Below are 18,506 nucleotides of genomic sequence, written 5' to 3' on the forward strand. Positions count from 1 at the left end.
CTCCCAACTCAATGTGAAGGGGCCCAAGGGTTCCTTTGGACTTGAACCACCCCTTCAAATTTTCCCACAGGTGCCTCAAGTAACATTGATGGTGGGGAACATACTGATTGACTTTCAGTGGGTGCAAAGGCAATATATTCTGTATTAAAGCTAATTCTAGTTTGTTAGTTTAAGATAGACATGTCTTCAGAGTTACCTTTTACCTGGGTTTACTAAAGGTCAAATAAGTTCATGCTATCTTTGCTGCAATTTGTCAACAAAAGGTGCCTTCAAATGATGGTGAATTTTGTCTGTCTTTTAAGAGTTTTTATGGTCATTGTTAGGAATGAGCAGGTTAAGTAAATAAAAAGTTTTATAGGTAAAACTTTTAAAAAACTTTCAAAATTTTTGGTAGCCTGAAACTTGGAAGTTTTGTCAAGTCAAATGATAAACTGGATTGAATTCATTAGCTATCTAAGTCTTCCAAATAAGAGAAAGATTAGTGATACAGGTTTGCACTTTTGGCTTCTTATTGTGGAGAAACTGAGGTGGTACTTGAGTCTGTTGGTAAACAGGCTTTATGCTTCACTGAAAGACTGTACTATGGGAAATGATATGTTTTTAGAAATTATGAAATGTATTAATAAATTTGCCCATCAAAACTATTCTGGTGTAACAGACAGTCCAAATTTTTTTTTTTTTTTTTTTTTTTCTGGGAGCCTGGGTGGCTCAGTGGATTAAAGCCTCTGCCTTCGGCTCGGGTCATGATCCCAGGGTCCTGGGATCAAGCCCCACATCGGGCTCTCTGCTCAGCAGCGAGCCTGCTTCTCCCCTCTCACTCTGCCTGCCTCTCTGCCTACTTGTGATCTCTCTCTGTCAAATAAATAAATAAAAATTAAAAAAAAAAATTTTTTTTCTTAAAAATTTTAGTCATTTGACAGAGAGAGACAATGAGATAGGGGACACAAGCAGGGGGTAATGGGAGAGAGAAAAGCAGGCTTCCCACCAAGCAGAACTCGATCCCAGGACCCTGGGATCAGGTCCTGAGCCAAAGACAGACGCTTGACTGAGCCACCCGGGCATCCCAGTTCACAATTGTTTACTGATGTAAATAACAAAGGCAAAAGGAAATGTAAAATTAGATTTCCTTCTTAACTTCCTCTTAACTTGCATGCCACTGACGAATACTGGAGACAACGGAGTATGACAGTCTTCCAGGAACTCCTAACTGTCTTGTGTTAATGCTTTGCTTGACGTTAGCTAGGCCTTCAGGAACCTATAAGTCTTCTTTAACATGTGAAAAGCCTTTCAGGATCTTCCCATTGTCTACCCCCCCCCATCTCCGAAGTATATAATCAGTTGCTCCTCACAATCTCAGTGCAGCCCTTTCTACTCACAGGTCCTGTCCCGGAGCTATAACAAAAAACACCTGTTTGCACCAAAAACGTCTTGGGAATTCTTTCTTGGCTGTTGGCTCTGAACCTCAACATTTCCACATCATTTTGGCATCACAGCTTGAGGCCTGAGAGTTCTCATCTGGACTGCGAAGCCTTGGTGCAAATTTGGTGAGTAATTCCTCTTCTCTTCCTTTATTTTCATTCCAGGGGCTTTTCCAAGAGTATGGTCTCACTGAAACACTTCATGTCAATTGCTCAGACTGCAGTCCACTAGCCTCTGGCTACTCTATGGGGGAGGAACAGAGGCCTTTTGGCTGGAAGTTAGTACCATGGCTGGAATGGTAATAGGCCCAGAGACTTGATGCCCTCTCTTTTTTCCTGTCCTTATGCAAAGTTGTCTGTTTGGGGCATGGAACAACCACCTAAGTCACCGGGACGACAGCTGGTCCTAGGACACCTGTGTGAGGTTTCCTCCGAGTTGGTCTAATATGATCCTCTCCACACTCCTAGTCTAGCCACTTCTGGCCACAAAAACTCCACCTGGTGCCAGCCAAAACCAGTACCCGAATGAATTAAAATCCAACTGGGGATTGTAAGGGCCTATTTAGCCAGAGTGATTCCATCGATTCCATCCGGTGAAACAGTGATTTTGTTGTTTATGCAGTAAAACTTAAACTGACCCTGCCCCCCCACCCCCCAGGGAACTTACTTAAAAGCAAGTCCCGGAAACCAGTCCCAGATAACAAAGCCCAAATACAAGGGTGGGTCAGGCCAGGTGGAGGCATTCAGTCAGTGGGGCGCATACTGTCTCCCTAGCTACCAAGGAGTATGGGCCCTGCCCTTTGGGCACCTTTTGGGCACCAATTCTAGCCAAGGTGATAGGCTAGGTCAAATATCTACTATAGGGTAGACTGTAATTCAATTGGTCACTTAAGTGTGAGCTAGCAGGACTATGCAGCTTTCTCTGTGTGTTACAATCTCATTGGCCACCTGTGCGTGGCCAGGCCCAAAGCCACATGGCCTTCGCCCTTAAAAGCTAGTCTGTAAGAGACAGCCCTTGGCCAGTCAGTTTGATTCTCGATGTTTGGCGCGAAATAAGGCTTTGCTTGACCTTCGCTTTGTATCAGTCTCAAGTTCCTTTGGTCACGGACCCATTATTGTAGGACCTAATAGGGATCGCTTCCTAGAGAAGTTGGCTATAAGAACTGCATATGTTGGAATGTTGCTTAAACCATTATGGATTTCTGTCTTTCCTGTTTTCCATCAATGTGCCCTACTGACTGCTTAAATTACAAAATTGGGTAGTTTCCCTTGTGAAACTTAGCTGATGGTTTTAGTAGGTTAAAAATGGAGCATTCTTCATGGCCTTCGGGGCACAGCCTTCCCAGAAAGGCAAGGCAAGATATGACACAATATCTCAGTACATTCACCAGCACCCATTTGTAGCTTAGGATGCAATGGGGAAGGGTGGTGGTGGGGACCGCTGGCATCCCTCCTGCAGGGCCTTTACAGTGGGACTGTGGTCAACAGTGATTTCGTCTGAGGGACTCCTCCGGTCCCTTTTGATGCCTGGAACTTCTGACATATGCTGTGTGCGATGCCAACTGGGAGTCTAGAGAGGATTTTTGGTAAAGCACTGTCTCTCTACTTCAGTTCCCAAGGACTCTTCCTTGGAATGCCTTTTAACTCACTGGAAACAATTCAGATTTTAATATTTGAGAAAGGACTGATCTCCTGTATAGGTTAGATCTCTTCTGCAGGAAACTGGTCCATTTGCCCAGGTTGCTAATCTCCCTCTTGACATACTGGGTGATAAATTATCTAAATAGGCCTCCTCCAAGTAAATCCAGGTCCCCTGAGAACCCCTTTCTCTGCTCTCTTGGCTTTTATCCACCTCCAGCCTTCCTGGAGGCATCTCACCTTTTCTGCCTTCCCCTCCCTTTCCTCCTGGTTCTGCTCCACCTTGGGAGCAGCCTACAGAACTGGCTCCTTTACCATCTGGATGCCTCCAGCATCACAGACTCCTCTTCCTCTCCTCACTGTCAAGGAGTCCAGAGTGCCCCACTGTGCTTACACAAGGCACTTGAGATTTCCCCAGCAGTATCCCGGGCAAAAATTGACAATGGGGAAACACACGGACTGACTTTCACAGTGAATTCGGGTGGACCATAATTCAGTATTTAAACTAATTGAAGTTTGTTGGTTTAATTAAAATAGACATGTCTTTAGAGTTATCAGCCTTAAATTTGAAACTTCGGTTCCACCAGGGATTCCTGAAGGTCAAAGTATCTCGTGTTATCACTTTTGCACTCTGTTAGCAAAAAGATGACTTAAAACGATGCTGGATTTTGTATGTCTCAAAGTTTTCATGGGTAATTGTTGAGACAGCTTTCAAAGTCTTTGGTAACCTGAAACTTTTGCTCAGATGATCAATTGGTATTCAAATTGTTGGACATCTAGGTCGTTCCCAAATAGGATAAAGTGCTGAAGCATTGATTACTGAATATAGGTTTGCACTTTCGGTTTCTTATTGCAGAAACTAAGAATATTTGGGTCTGTTGAAAACATGCTTTGTGCTTATAGATTCATAAGTTTGCCATCTAAGAAGTCTGGTTTAACGGTTCACAATTGGCTACTACTTAGTTTTCACTAGAGACTAGGGTTTCTAAGAGTTAAAATTCTGCTACATGTAATTAAGACTGATGGAAATAAAGGAAGCAACTCTGAATGAAAAAGTTGTAGGTTTATGAAGGGAAACCTTTGGACAGGAATTTTATATGTGATCAGGATTAAGGCTGAAATGAATGGATTTTAAAAGTACCCCAGTATAAGATTGAAATTCTGCTTTTCTCTCTGCTAAAAATTTTTTTTCTTAAATTGTTGGTCTGCCCTTAATAAGAAAATATGAACAAAGTTTTTTTATTCTTTTTTGTTTGCCCAGAAAACCAAAGTTTATATCCTTTGTCTTTATCAGGTCTTTGATTACTTAAATCTCACTATTTAAGGAGTTAAATTTTGCTAATAACTGCATAACCCTACATATTTGCCTTTGGAATCTCTTATTACCACCTTGGTTAAATAAATAATTAAGTATTAAATTTTATAATTATCTGAAATCCTATTTAGGCATGTGCTTTATAATTTTCTGAGGTTTTTAAGCAAATTTTTCCAGCTTTACATTGTAAATGTAAATACAATTTGACCAGTTAGGCTTGTTTATTTGGTATGTTAAGTTACTCTAGAAGACCTGTCAAACGAATAATAGTGAAACTTAGGTTGTATTGCTTGGGTAAATGCTATAACTGTTCAATTATATATATACAGATATATACAAAATTCCTGAAATTTTAATATGTTTTGGTAATAAGGTTTTCGCTTAATGCTAATGACCAAATTTCCTTGCCAGCTACATTGCAACCTTTCATCAGATCTTTAACCGTGCCCATTTTCGAGTCTTTTGTCTTTTATATTTATTCTCTTCCAAAACATGTTTCATCTTCAATGAGATTCATGAATAGGGCTTTTTGACAAATACAGGTTTTTTGATATCTTTAAAATCATAAAACTAAAATTGGTAAAAATTTCCAGAACTAACTAAAAGTTGCATTCAAACTAAAGAATTAGTAACTTAGGACTAAATAAATTAAGGAAGAGGACCATGTTCTTTGTGACTCTTGTTTGAAACATTGCTGGTTCTCTAATGTTTGCTCTTCCAGATTAAGGGTATTTTAAGATATCTCATGACTGACAGAAATGTGATAACATATTCATTTGTGAACAAATTGAAGACTTTACCTTTTCTTTTTTATTTTTTTAAAGATTTTATTTATTTGACAGACAGAGATCACAAGTAGGCAGAGAGGCACACAGAGGGTGGTGGAGCAGTAGGCTTCTCGCTGAGCAGAGTCTGATGTGGGGCTCGATCCCAGGACCCCGGGGTCATGACCCGAGCTGAAGGCAGAGGCTTTAACCCACTGAGCCACGCAGGTGCCCCTACCTTTTCTCTTTACCTGAACCCTGTGAAATTCAGAAACTCTCATTGAGTGTACGGTCTTTCATAGCAATCATAGTTATTGGCACAAGTTCAATAAGATTCTGTTCTACTTGTAACAGGACACCATTGTAAGTATGGGTATTTTACCAAGGATTTGACTGGAATGTCATATTTGAGAGACATGCATAGACTCGGATATGACCACGCAGCTTCAAGGAACTAAGGTTGAGGGGCACTTGGGTGGCTTAGTCATTAGGCATCTGCCTTCAGCTTGGGTCCTGATTGCAGGACCCTAGGATAGAGCCCCCATGTTGGGCTCCCTGCTCCGCGGGAAGCCTGCTTCTACCTCTCCCACCCCCCCTGCTTGTGTTCCCTCTCTTGCTGTCTTTCTGTCAAATAAATAATTTTTTTTTTTTTTTTAAAAGGAACCAAGGCTGACTTTATGAAACATGAAGCCAATAAAGCCCCTTAGAAATATCAGCCTGGTAACTTGCTTATAGAGTTCCTGGCAGCCTTACCAGGTAAGTGAAGAATGTCACTTCCTGGCACGTGCAGGAACCTCAAGCTATTTTAGGAACCTTGAGAAGAGGAATTCACCCAAATCTACAGGTATCGCAGGCATGTCTGATGGCAAACACTTGGCTTGGCTTCTGGCCTAAAGAAGCCACTAGAAGTTCAATCGAGATTCCTTAAAAAAAGTTCTAGCAAAACTACCCTCGGGCAAATAATACATTATATGTTAATTAAAAAAAAAAAGTTTCTAGCAAAGCAAATTTTAAAAGATCTGTATGATCAATCACTGTTCTTGCTGAGCTTATGTAAATAATTAGGCCTAGTTTGTTAAGATTGGACTTGTTTTGCAACTGAATTAGTTTTGATTTGGCTATCTCTGGAAATGAAGGTAATTAGAGAGAAATAACGTTTCTTTTTTTTTTTTTAAGATTTTTATTTATTTATTTGAAAGAGAGAAAACATGAGCAGCGAGGAAGGGCAAAGGGAGAGGGAGAAACAAGCTCCCCACTGAGCAGGGAGCACAATGTGGGATGCAATCCCAGGACCCTGGGATCATGATCTGAGCCATAGGCAGATGCTTAGCCGACTAAGGCACCCAGGCACCCTGAGAAATTATGTTTCAAAAACACATTTTTGTAGAATGAAATGTTAACTAGGCTAGATCCTGAGTTCTTCTGGTTTCCTCAAATATCTGGCTATGGCTCTCTAAGGTTTCCAATCTTCTTCCACTTTTTTTTTTTTTTTAAAGATTTTATTTATTTATTTGCCATAGAGAGAGAAGCGAGAGCAAGCACAGGCAGACAGAGTGGCAGGCAGAGGCAGAGGGAGAAGGAGAAGCAGGCTCCCTGCCAAGCAAGGAGCCCGATGTGGGACTCGATCCCAGGACGCTGGGATCATGACCTGAGCCGAAGGCAGCCGCTCAACCAACTGAGCCACCCAGGCGTCCCTTCTTCCACTTTCTTGACTTAAAGTCATTAGAAACTAAAACTGCCCTTTTCCCTAAAATCTTAAAAACTGATGCTGGACAACTTGAGATAAACTTCAGAGAAATAGCACATGTATAGACAATCTTTTTGCTTCTTATTCTGTGAGGATAATAACGAGACCTTTGGGCATTCCATACAACTGGAAAATGAGATGTATTCCCCTAACAACTGTATATGAAAAGCCTTTTCTCACTGTAGACCTATCAATAGATAAAGAGTGTAGTGCTTTATTAAATTATTCACTCGAGTCTGGTGTGATTCATGAGTTACTTAACAAGTATACTGATCATGTGCTCCCAACATCTGATAACTATAAATGTCCACCTCATGTAAGTGCTGGAGACATGGTTTATTTAAATGACTGGAAGTCAAATACAGTAGGATACTTAAGTCCAAAATGCAAAGGTCCATATTGGGTCATATTATGTGCTCCTAACTGCAGTAAAATTAGAGGGGCACTCTTTTGGGCTCATATATCTAGAATAAAACCTGTAACTCCTTCACAGGAAACCCATGAGCAAATTAATGTGCGTTCTAATTCCTGTGAACCTGTAGAAGATCTCAAACTCCTCTTCAAACAACAATGAAGGTTGTATATTTTCTTTTTGTTTTCTATTCATCTATCTTAGCTCGTAATTCCTTTCCACAATGGGCACAACATTACGCTAAACTACAAAATCGAACAACTTGTGGAGTTCTGTCAAGTACATCTAGGTTACCCTGGTGGGTTTCCCCTATACAAGGCACCGATTGGCACTCTCTGTATAATTACATTTCAGAAATAATACATAATGATATCCTGTTTCGTGACCAGTCTATCACTAATCAGAATGTTTTTTCCTGGCCCATGGTCAATAGGACATGCCATTTACCAGGACATAACCGGACCTTTTCATATCCTCAAACTATTAAAATATTAACTGAATTTACAAACCCACAAATTGATGCCCACCAACGAGTGCCTAAATTACAAACCCCTACTTATCGCTATACTGAGGATGGCATGTATCAGATTTGGGATGCATATTTATGGCTCACAGCCACCACTGCACAGCTCATTCAAAAGGCAGTTTTATGCTGGGAACAAAGAAATCATACATATGATACCTGGGAAAATAGCACACGCCATTTAGGATGGCTATCATTAGAAGTATGTTCTCAAAACATTGTACTCCAGGCTACTGACTGGTTTGCTACTGATTGGAGAAGGCGACCTGGAATCAGATGGCTAGCTCCAAACGGAACCCACTGGTTATGTGGGACTAATCTATGGCCTTGGCTTCCTCCAGGATGGATAGGTCGTTGTACCTTAGGTTTTGCCTGGATTCACGGTTGCATTCCCTCAACTATCAGTACTCCAGCCAATCTTCCCAATTTAAAATAAAGATGGACATGATCTATTTTTCATTGGTATGATCGTTTGGGATCCATTTTTCCTCCACACCTGTAGTATTAGAAAGTAATTTGGCATAAGGAGGTCCCTAATAAATACCCAAATTAGCACTTTAGATGATCTCTCTTTTCTTCAGTGATGGGTTAAGCTCCTGGACTGGATAAAGATTTTGGTCAACTATCAAAGGTCTTTTATTCAGGCTTCTCTTTCTCATAATAATAACTTTATTTTATTATCTTTTCCAATGTCTCCCTGCCTGGTGCTGAGACTCCTTCATTGCCAAAACTTCAAGCCAACAAATGGTCCTTCTTACTCAAGGAGATTAATATATGTTGCCCACCTTGGATTGCCTGACTCTGCCTTTGGTAACTCTTTCTCTCTCTATATATAGATATTTATCCCCAACTGACCAATGTTCACCCATAAGTAGGGACATCTCTACACCCCTATTCAGCAGGAAGAAGTTACAGAAGCTGAGACCTTCTGCCCTCAACAGCCTTAAAGATTTAAGGGTCAGAACTGTTCAGTGGGGAATGATGTAGAGAACAAAGGCAAAAGGAAATGTAGATAAAATTCGATTTCCTTCTAACCTGCAGCCCACTGACAAATATTTGAGATTGGCAGAGTAGGACATTCCTCCAGGAACTCCCAACTGTTTTAATGTTACTACCTTGCCAGGAGGAAAAGCAACCTTAACATACAGCAGCTAGGCCTCCAGGATCCTGTACGTTTTCTCAGCTTTTGGAAACTTCCCATTGTCCTTACCTCTCCCATCTACAAAGTATATAATCAGTTGCTCCTCACAATCCCAGTGCAGCCCTTTCTGCCCACACGCCCTGTCTTGTGCTATAATAAAAAACACCTGTTTGCACCAAAAACGTCTTAAGAAGTCTTTCTTGGCTATTGGCTCTGAACCATTTCCACATCAGTTACTACTTAATTTTCACTGGAGACTAAAGTTTCTTAAGTTAAAATCCTGTTACATTGTAATTAAGACTGATGGAAATGATAAGGAAAGAAAGTCTGTATGTAGCAAAGTAGGAAATGTTAAGGAGGGTATAAGAAATGATAATATTTCATTGAGGGGGGAATAAAGTAACTGGGCCCTAAAACCAGACTGGTTGTTTAGAGAGAAAAGGCTTAGGACAAAAATCTGAAAAAGAGAGTTGCATATAAGGTTTGTGAAGGGAAATCTTTGGAAAAAATTTTATATGTGGTCAGGAGTAAAACTGAAAGAGGTGGATTTTAAAAGTATACTGGTGTAAGATTGAAATTCTGCTTTTCTGTTGAAAAGACAGCTTTTTTGGGGGGGGGGATTATTGATCTGCTCTTGATAAGAAATTGTAAACAAACAAACAAACAACAACAAAAAAAGAAATTGTAAACAAAGTTTTTTCTTATCTGCCCAGAAAACCAAAGATTCCATGTTTTGTCTTTATCAGGTCTTTGATTACTTAAGAAAGTTAAAATTTCTCAATATTGAAGGAGCTAAGTTTTGTGAACAACTGTAAAACCTTCTGTAGAATCTCTTACTGCCAGCATGCTTAATTAAATATTGAGTTTTTTAATACCAATCTGTGATCCTATATAGGCATGTGCTTTGAAACTTTCCAAGATTTGAATTCTAAATGAAGTCTTTTCAACTAACTAGGCTTGTTTATTTTGTATGTTAAGTTACTTGGGAAGCATTGCCCAACAAATGATGATAAATCTGAGGTTACGTTGTTTGGATAATGCTATAATTGTTCTAGAACCTACATGAAATTTTTAGTTTTAAATATCTTCTGGTATAAGGTCATCATTTGACATTCAAATTATTAAAATGCTATGTGTCACAGAAATAAGTGGATTTCCTTGTTAATTGCATTATCACAAACTTTCATCAGATCTTTAACCATGTCCAAATTTTAGTATTTTATCATTTATGGTTATCATTCTGATGCTCTTCCAGAATGAGTTTTGTCTTCAAGGAGATTTATGAAAAGGGCTTTTCATATCCTTAAGATCATAAAATTAAAGTGGATAAGAATTTCCAGAACTAATGGGAAAGCTGCATTGAAGCATAATAAGAATTAGTAACATGGGACTGAATGAATTGAGGAAGATTATCATTTTTTTATGACTCTTGTTTGGAATATTATTTGTTCTCTAATATTTGCTTTTCTAGATTTAAGGACATTTTTTTCTCTTAAGATATCTATAACTACAAAACTATGATAACATATTCCTTTGGGAACCAAATTGAAACATTTAACTTTTCTCCTTACCTGAACCCTTTGAAATTCAGAAACTCTCAGTGGGTGTTCTTTCTTTCATAGTAATATAATCATTTGCATAAGTTCAATGAAACTCTGTTCTCCTTATGACAGGACACCATTGGAAACACTGGTTACATTACCAAAGCTTTAACTAGCATGTCATATTTGAGAGAGACAGGCACAGATTCATGACCAGACAGCCTTAAGAAACTCAGATTGACTTTATGGAGCCAATAGAGCCCTTTGGAAATATCACCTGCTTACAGAGTTCTGAGCAGCCTTACGTGGTGAATAAAGAAGGTCACTTCCTGGCAGGTGCAGGAACTTCAGGATATTTTGAAGACCTTGAGAAGAGGGAAATTCACCCAAATATATAGGTATTTCAGGCAAAGTCTGATGGCAAGTATTTAGTTTGGCTCTGGCCTCAAGAGGCTATTAAAAGGTCAACCTAGAGATTCCTCATAAAAAGTTCTAGGAAAAAAAAAAACAAAACAAAACAAGCAAACAGGAGAGTCCAAGATGGCAGAGGAATAAGAGACCTTAATTTCTTCTGGTCCAATGAATTCAGCTAGATAGCTATCAAATGGTTCGGAACACTTACAAACTCAAAAGGAGATCTAAGAAAAGAACAGCAGCAACTCTATGAACAGAAAAGCAACCACTTCCTGGAACACAAGACACGTGGAGAAGTTAATCCGAGGCGATACATGGTAAGATAGGGCCGGGGGGAGGGGGAGGAGCCTCTGTCAGGCGGCTACTGGCAAGTGATGGAACAGTGGATCACAAAATTGGAACTTTTAGAAGTCTGCTCCACTAAGGGACATCCTTCTGGTGGCTAAGCAGGGTTGGACCCTTGCTGGGACAGTGTGGTCTCAGGACCCTCAGGGTCACAGGAAGACCTGGGGTGTCTGAGTGTGGCAAAGAACCCAGGTATCAGAGCAGGGAAGCTGCTGCAAAGATGGAGCCTAGCAGTGGGCTCTCAGCTCAGGGTTGCCATAAACCGTGACCTGCGGCACAGTCAGGCCATTGCTCTTAAAGCAGGGCCCAAAAAGCAGCAGAACTGGGGAGACTCTCCTTCCTCCCTCAAGAAGAGTAGCCTGGGAACATGCAACAGGAATTGCTGGTTTTGGAGACTCCCAAACGGGGCTGTGTGCTAGAGATAGAAACGCTCCGTCACAGGCTGGGTGTGTAAAGAGTGCAGCCGGAGACCAGGGAGGCAGGGGGGATTGACTACTTTTCTCTGAGGGTACACTGAGGAGTGGAGCCCGGAGCTCTCAGCTCCTCCAGGGCCAGAGACTGGGGGGCCACCATTTTTGTTCTCATCCTCCAAAGCTGTACGGAAAGCATTCAGGGAACAAAAGCTCTGAGAGAGAACCTGAGCAGATTACTTAACCTAGTCACTGGCAAGGGTGGTGCGATTCTGACTCAGGCAGAGACATTTGAGAATCACGGCAAGAGGCCCCTCCCCTAGAAGGTCAGCAAGAACATCCAGCCAAGACCAAATTTTCTGGTCAATGAGAACTGCAAAACTCCAGCACTAGGGGCATACAGCACATAGAATTCATGGCTTTTCTCCATGATTCTTTAGTCTTTCAACTTTAATTTAAAAATTTTTCTTTTTTCAAATTTTTTCTTCTTTCCTTTTCCAACCAACTTCTTAATCAATTCCTTTTAAAAAATCTTTCTTCATTTTAATTTTTACAGTCATAGTCTATCCCTTCACTGTATTTAACCTTAAGTTTGTATATATATGTTTTTCTTTCTTTAAAGTTTTTTTTTTTTTTCTGTTTTTTTCTAACAGACCAAAATACACCCAAAATCTAGTGTATGGCTCTGGTCTAGTTATCTGCCAGATCATATGCTCTTTTTTTTTCTTCCCCTCTTCCTTTTTGTTTTTTGTTTGTTTGTTTGTTTTGTTAAAGACTTTTTAAATTTCATCATTGCAGTTACATTCTATCATCTCAATGTATTTAATTTTATTTTTATATATATAAATTTTTCTTTCTTTACAATTTTGAGATGTGGTTTCCTTTAACAAACTGACCAAATACACACAGGAAATAGTGTATTGCTCTATTCTGTTCACCTGTCTGTTAATATCCCTTCCTTTTTTGTTGTTTTCTCTTTTGTTTTTTCTTGTTTTTAATTTCTATTTTTACAGCTACAATCTGTCCTCTCATTATATTTAATTTTATTTTTGTACATATACAAGTTTTTCTTTCTTTATACTTTTGGGAACTAGTTTTCTAAAAAACAGACCAAAATACGCACAGAATCTAGCATATTGCTCTATTCTGCAACACTTGTCTGATTATCTCCCCTTCCCCACCGCCGCTAAACTTCACTTCCTGGTCTCTTTAGTGTATATTTCTCCGGGGTTGTTGTTACCCTTTTAGCATTTTGTCCTCTCACTCATCTATTCTTCTTTGGACAAAATGAGAAAAACTCACCTCATAAAAGAGAATGAGAGGCAGTACTGACTGTCAGGGACCTAATCAATATGGACATTAGTAAGACGTCAGAACTAGAGTTCAGAATAAGGATTATAAAGATACTAGCTGGGCTTGAAAAAAGTATAGAAGACACTAGAGAATCCCTCTCTGGAGAAATAAAATCTAAGCATGTTGAAATAAAAAAGGTTATTAATGAGGTGCAATAAAAAATGGAGGTTCTAACAACAGGATAAGAGGCAGAAGAGAGAATTTGTGATGTATAAGACCAAATGATGGAGAGAAAAAGAGCTGAGAAAAAGAGAGATAAACAGCTACTGGATCACAAAGGGAGAATTCAAGAGACAAGTGAAACCATAAAGCAAAACAATATTAGAATAATTGGGATCCCAGAAGAAGAAGAAAGAGAGAGGGGCAGAAGGTATATTAGAGCAAATTATAGGGAAGAACTTACCTAATTTGGGAAGGAAACAGGCATCAAAATCCAGGAAGCCCAGAGAATCCCCCTCAAAATCAATAAAAAAAAAAAAAAATAGGTCAATACCTTGACATTTAATAGTAAAATTTACAAATCTCAGGGACAAAGAGAAAATCCTGACAGTAGCTCAGGACAAGAGGTCTGTGACCTACAAGGGTAGAAACATTAGACTGGCAGCAGGCCAAGAAGGACTGGCATGATATATTCAGCGTGCTAAATGAGAAAATATGCAGCCAAGAATACTTTATCCAGCAGGGCTGTCAAAATAGAAGGAGTGATACAAAGCCTCCAGGACAAACAGAAACTAAAAGGATTTGTGTTCACCAAACCAGCCCTATGAGAAATAGTGAAAGGGGTCCTATAAACAAAGAGAGAGACCAAAAGTAACACAGACCAGAAAGGAACAGAGACAATATATAGTAACAGTCACCTTATAGACAGTATAATTGCACTAAAATCATAGTTTACCTGAATGCAATAGTTACCCAGAATGCAAATGGGCTAAATGCCCCAATCAAAAGACAAAGGGTATCACATTGCATAAAAAAGTAAGACACACTGATATGCTGTCTGCAACAGACTCATTTTAGACCCAAAGACACCTCCGGATCTAAAGTGAGGGGGTGGAGAACCATTTATCATGCTAATGGACATCAAAAGAAAATGTGTGTCAATCCTTGTATCAGACAAATTAGATTTTATTTTATTTTTATTTTTAAAAGACTTTATTTATTTGACAAAGAGAGACACAGTGAGAGGGGAGCACAAGTAGTGGGAGTGGGAGAGGGAGAAGTAGGCTTCCTACTGAGCAGGGTCTGATGCAGGGCTTGATTCCAGGACTCTGGGATCAGGACCTGTGCTGATGGCAGATGCTTAACAAATGAGCCACCCAGGAGCCCCCAAATTAGATTTTAAATGAGATGAGGAAAGATACTGTATCACTCTTTTTTTTTTTAAAGATTTTATTTATTTATTTGATAGAGAGAGATTACAAGTAGGCAGAGAGAGAGAGGAGGAAGCAGGCTCCCTGCTGAGCAGAGAGCCTGATGTGGGACTCGATCCCAGGACCCTGAGATCATGACCTGAGCCGAAGGCAGTGGCTTAACCCACTGAGCCACCCAGGCACCTGATACTGTATCACTCTTAAAGGGTCTATCCAACAAGAACATCTAACAACTTTAAATATTTATGTCCCTAACATGGGAGCAGCCAATTATATAAGATAATTAATAACAAAATCAAAGAAACACATCAACAATGATACCGTAATAGAAGAGGACTTTAACACCCCACTTACTGCAATGGACAGATCATCTAAACAAAAGATCAACAAGGAAATAAGGGCTTTGAATGACACACTGGACCAGATGGACTGCACAAATATAGTCAGAACATTCCATTCCAAAGCAACAGAATACACATTCTTCTTGAGTGCACATGGAACATTCTCCAGAATGACTTCTCCTGGGTCAAAAATCATGTCTCAACTGATACCAAAAGGTTGGGACCATTCCCAAAGCATATCACAAAGCATAATGCTTTGAAACTGGAACTCAGTCACAAAAAGAAAGTTGGAAAGAACTCAAATACATGGAGGCTAAAGAGCATCCTACTAAAGAATGAATGGGTCAACAAGGAAATTAAAGAATTTTAAGACTTCATGGAAACAAATGAAAATGAAAACACAACTGTTCAAAATATTTGGGATGCAGGTAACCTGGTCCTAAGAGGGAAGTATATAGCAATACAAGCCTTTCTCAAGAAACAAGAAAGGTCTCAAATACACAACCTAACCCTAAATGTAAAGGAGCTGGAGAAAGAACATCAGATAAAGCCAAACCTAGCAGGAGAAGAGAAATAATAAAGATTAGAGCAGAAACCAATGAAATAGTAACCAAAAGAATAGTAGACGAGATCAACGAAAATAGGAGTTGGTTCTTTGAAAGAATTAATAAGACTGATAAACCCTTGGCCAGACTTATCACAAAGAAAAGAGAAAGAGCCAAATAAATAAAATCATGAATGAAAGAGGAGAGATCAGAACCAACACTGAAGAAATACAAACAATTATAGGAACATTATAAGAAACTATATACCAACAAATTAGACAGTCTGGAAGAAATGGATACATTCCTATAGTCATATAAACTACCAAAACTGAACCAGGAAGAAGTAGAAAATCAATCTGATCAGACCCATAACCAGGAAGGAAACTGAAGCAGTATTCAAAAATCTCCCAAAAAACAAGAGCCCAGGGCCAGATGGCTGCCCAGGGGAATTCTACCAAGCATTTAAAGAAGAATTGATACCTATTCTTCTGAAACTGTTCAAAAAAATAGAAACGGAAGGAAAACTTCCAATCTCTTTTAAGGAGGTCAGCATTACCTTGATCCCTAAAGCAGACAAAGACCCCACCAAAAAGGAGACTTGCAGACCAATATCCCTGATGAAAAAATTCTTACCAAAATACTACCCAATAGGATCCAACAATACATTAAAAGGATTGTTCATCATGACCAAGTGGGATTTACTACATTAATCAAAGAAAGGACAAGAAACATATGATCCTTTTTTGATTAAAACTCTTCAGAGTGTAGGGACAGAAGGTACAATAGCTCAATATCATAAAAGCCATCTATGAAAAACCCATAGAAATATCATTCTCAATGAGCAATAACTGAGAGCTTTCCTCCTAAGGTCAGGAAAATGGCAGGGATGTCCACTGTCACCATTGCTGTTCAACACAGAACTAGATAGACATCCTGGGTTCAGCGACAGACAAACAAAAAGAAATAAAAGCCATTGGAATCGGCAAAGAAGAAGTCAAACTCTCACTCTTTGCAGATGATATGATACTTTATGGGGAAAACCCAAAAGACTCCACCCCAAAATTGCTAGAACTCATAGAGGAATTCAGTAAAGTGGCAGGTTACAAAGTCAGTCACAGATATCAGTTGCATCTCTATACATCAACAATGAGACAGAAGAAAGAGACATTAAGGAGTTGATCCCATTTACAATTGCATCTGAATCCCTAAGATACCTAAGAATATATCCAACCAAAGAGGCAAAGGATCTGTACTCCCAAACTATCGAATACTCATGAAAGAAATTGAGGAAGACAAAAGGAAATGGAAAAACATTCCATGCTCATGGATTAGAAGAAATATTGTTAAAATGTCTACGCTGTAGAGCAATCTCTAGAGTTAATGCAATCCCTATCATAATACCATCAACTTTTTTTCATAGAAATGGAAGAAATAATCCTAAAGTTTGTATGGACCCAGAAAAGACCCTGAATAGCCAGAGGAATGCTGAAAAAGAAAACCCCAGCTGGTGGCATCACAATGCCAGACTTCAAGCTCTATTCCAAAGCTGTAATCATCAAGACATATGGTACTCGCACAGAACCAGACACATAAATCAATGGAACAGAAAAGAGAAGTCAGAAATGGATCCCTAGGGGTGCCTGGGTGGCTTGGTGGGTTGAGCCGCTGCCTTCAGCTTGGGTCGTGATCTCAGGGTCCTGGGATCAAGTCCCACGTTGGGCTCTCTGCTCAGTGGGGAGCCTGTTCCCTCTCTCTCTCTCTCTCTCTCTGCCTGACCCTCTGTCTACTTGTGATCTCTCTCTGTCAAATAAATAGAATCTTAAAAAAAAAAAGTTTATTAAAAAAAAAAGAAATGGACGGGGCGCCTGGGTGGCTCAGTGGGTTAAGCCGCTGCCTTCGGCTCAGGTCATAATCTCAGGTTCCTGGGATCGAGTCCCACATCGGGCTTTCTGCTCAGCAGGGAGCCTGCTTCTCTCTCTCTCTGCCTGCCTCTCCGACTACTTGTGATTTCTCTCTGTCAAATAAATAAATAAAAAATCTTTAAAAAAAAAAAGAAAAAAAAAAAGAAATGGATCCTCAACTCTATGGTCAACTAATCTTTGACAAAGCAGAAAAGAATATGCAATGGAAAAAAGACAGTCTCTTCAACAAATGGTGTTGGGAAAATTGGACAGCCACAAGCAGAAGGATTAAATTGGACCATTTCCTTATACCATACACAAAAATAGATTCTAAATGGATGAAAGACCTAAATGTGAGACAGGAATCCATCAAAATCCTTGAGCAGAACATAGGCAACAACCTCTTTGATCTCAGCCACAGCGACTTCTTGACAGACACATCTCCAAAGGCAAGGGAAACAAAAGCAAAGTACTGGGACCTCATCAAGATAAAAAGCTTTTGCACAGTGAAGGAAATAGTCAACAAAACCAAAAGACAACTGACAGAATGGGAGAAGGTATCTGCAAATGACATCTCAGTTAAAAGGCTAGTATCCAAAATCTATAAAGTACTTATCAAACTCAACAGCCAAGGAACAAATAATTTAATAAAAAATGGGCAGAAGACATGAACAGGCATTTCTGCAAAGAAGACATCCAAGTGGCCAAGAGACACATGAAAAAGTGCTCACCATCACTTGGCATCAGGGAAACATAACTCAAAACCACAATGAGATACCATCTCACACCACTCAGAATGGCTAAAATTAACAAGTCAGGAAATGACAGATGTTGGTGAGGATGTGGAGAAAGGGGAACCCTCCTACACTGTTAGTGGGAATGCAAGGTGGTGCTGCCACTCTGGAAAACAGTATGGAGGTTCCTTAAAAAGTTGAAGATAGAGTTACCCTAACCCAGTAATCACACTACTGGGTATTTACCCCAAGGATACAAATGTAGTGATCCAAAGGCGCATGTGCACCCCAATGTTTAAAGCCCCAATGTCCATGATAGCCAAACTGTGGAAAAAGCCTAAATGTCCATCAACAAATGAATGGATAAAGAAGATGTGCTGTGTATACACACACACACACACACACACACACACACACACACAATGGAATTTTATGCATCTGTGAAAAAAAAAATCTTGCCATTTGCAACTAGGTGGATGGAACCACAGGGTATCATGCTGAGCGAAATAAGTGAATCAGAGAAAGACAATTATATGATCTCACTGATATGTGTAATTGAAGAAACAAGGCAGTGTATCATAGGGCAAGAGAAGA

At 39.6% G+C, this 18,506-nt stretch overlaps 1 long non-coding RNA gene across 1 annotated transcript in view; it reads left to right on the forward strand.

Annotated features, from left to right (window-relative positions):
* Window positions 1-367: 367 nt before the first annotated feature.
* Window positions 368-18,506, forward strand: part of LOC132023479 (uncharacterized) — a 37,136-nt gene continuing 18,997 nt past the window's right edge. Inside the window, exon 1 of the long non-coding RNA XR_009405964.1 lies at window positions 368-1,544. This is a non-coding gene — a long non-coding RNA (uncharacterized LOC132023479). The remainder of the gene's footprint in view (window positions 1,545-18,506) is intronic.

The sequence above is a fragment of the Mustela nigripes genome, chromosome 8 (assembly GCF_022355385.1).
Source record: "Mustela nigripes isolate SB6536 chromosome 8, MUSNIG.SB6536, whole genome shotgun sequence".
Classification (NCBI taxonomy): domain Eukaryota; kingdom Metazoa; phylum Chordata; class Mammalia; order Carnivora; family Mustelidae; genus Mustela; species Mustela nigripes.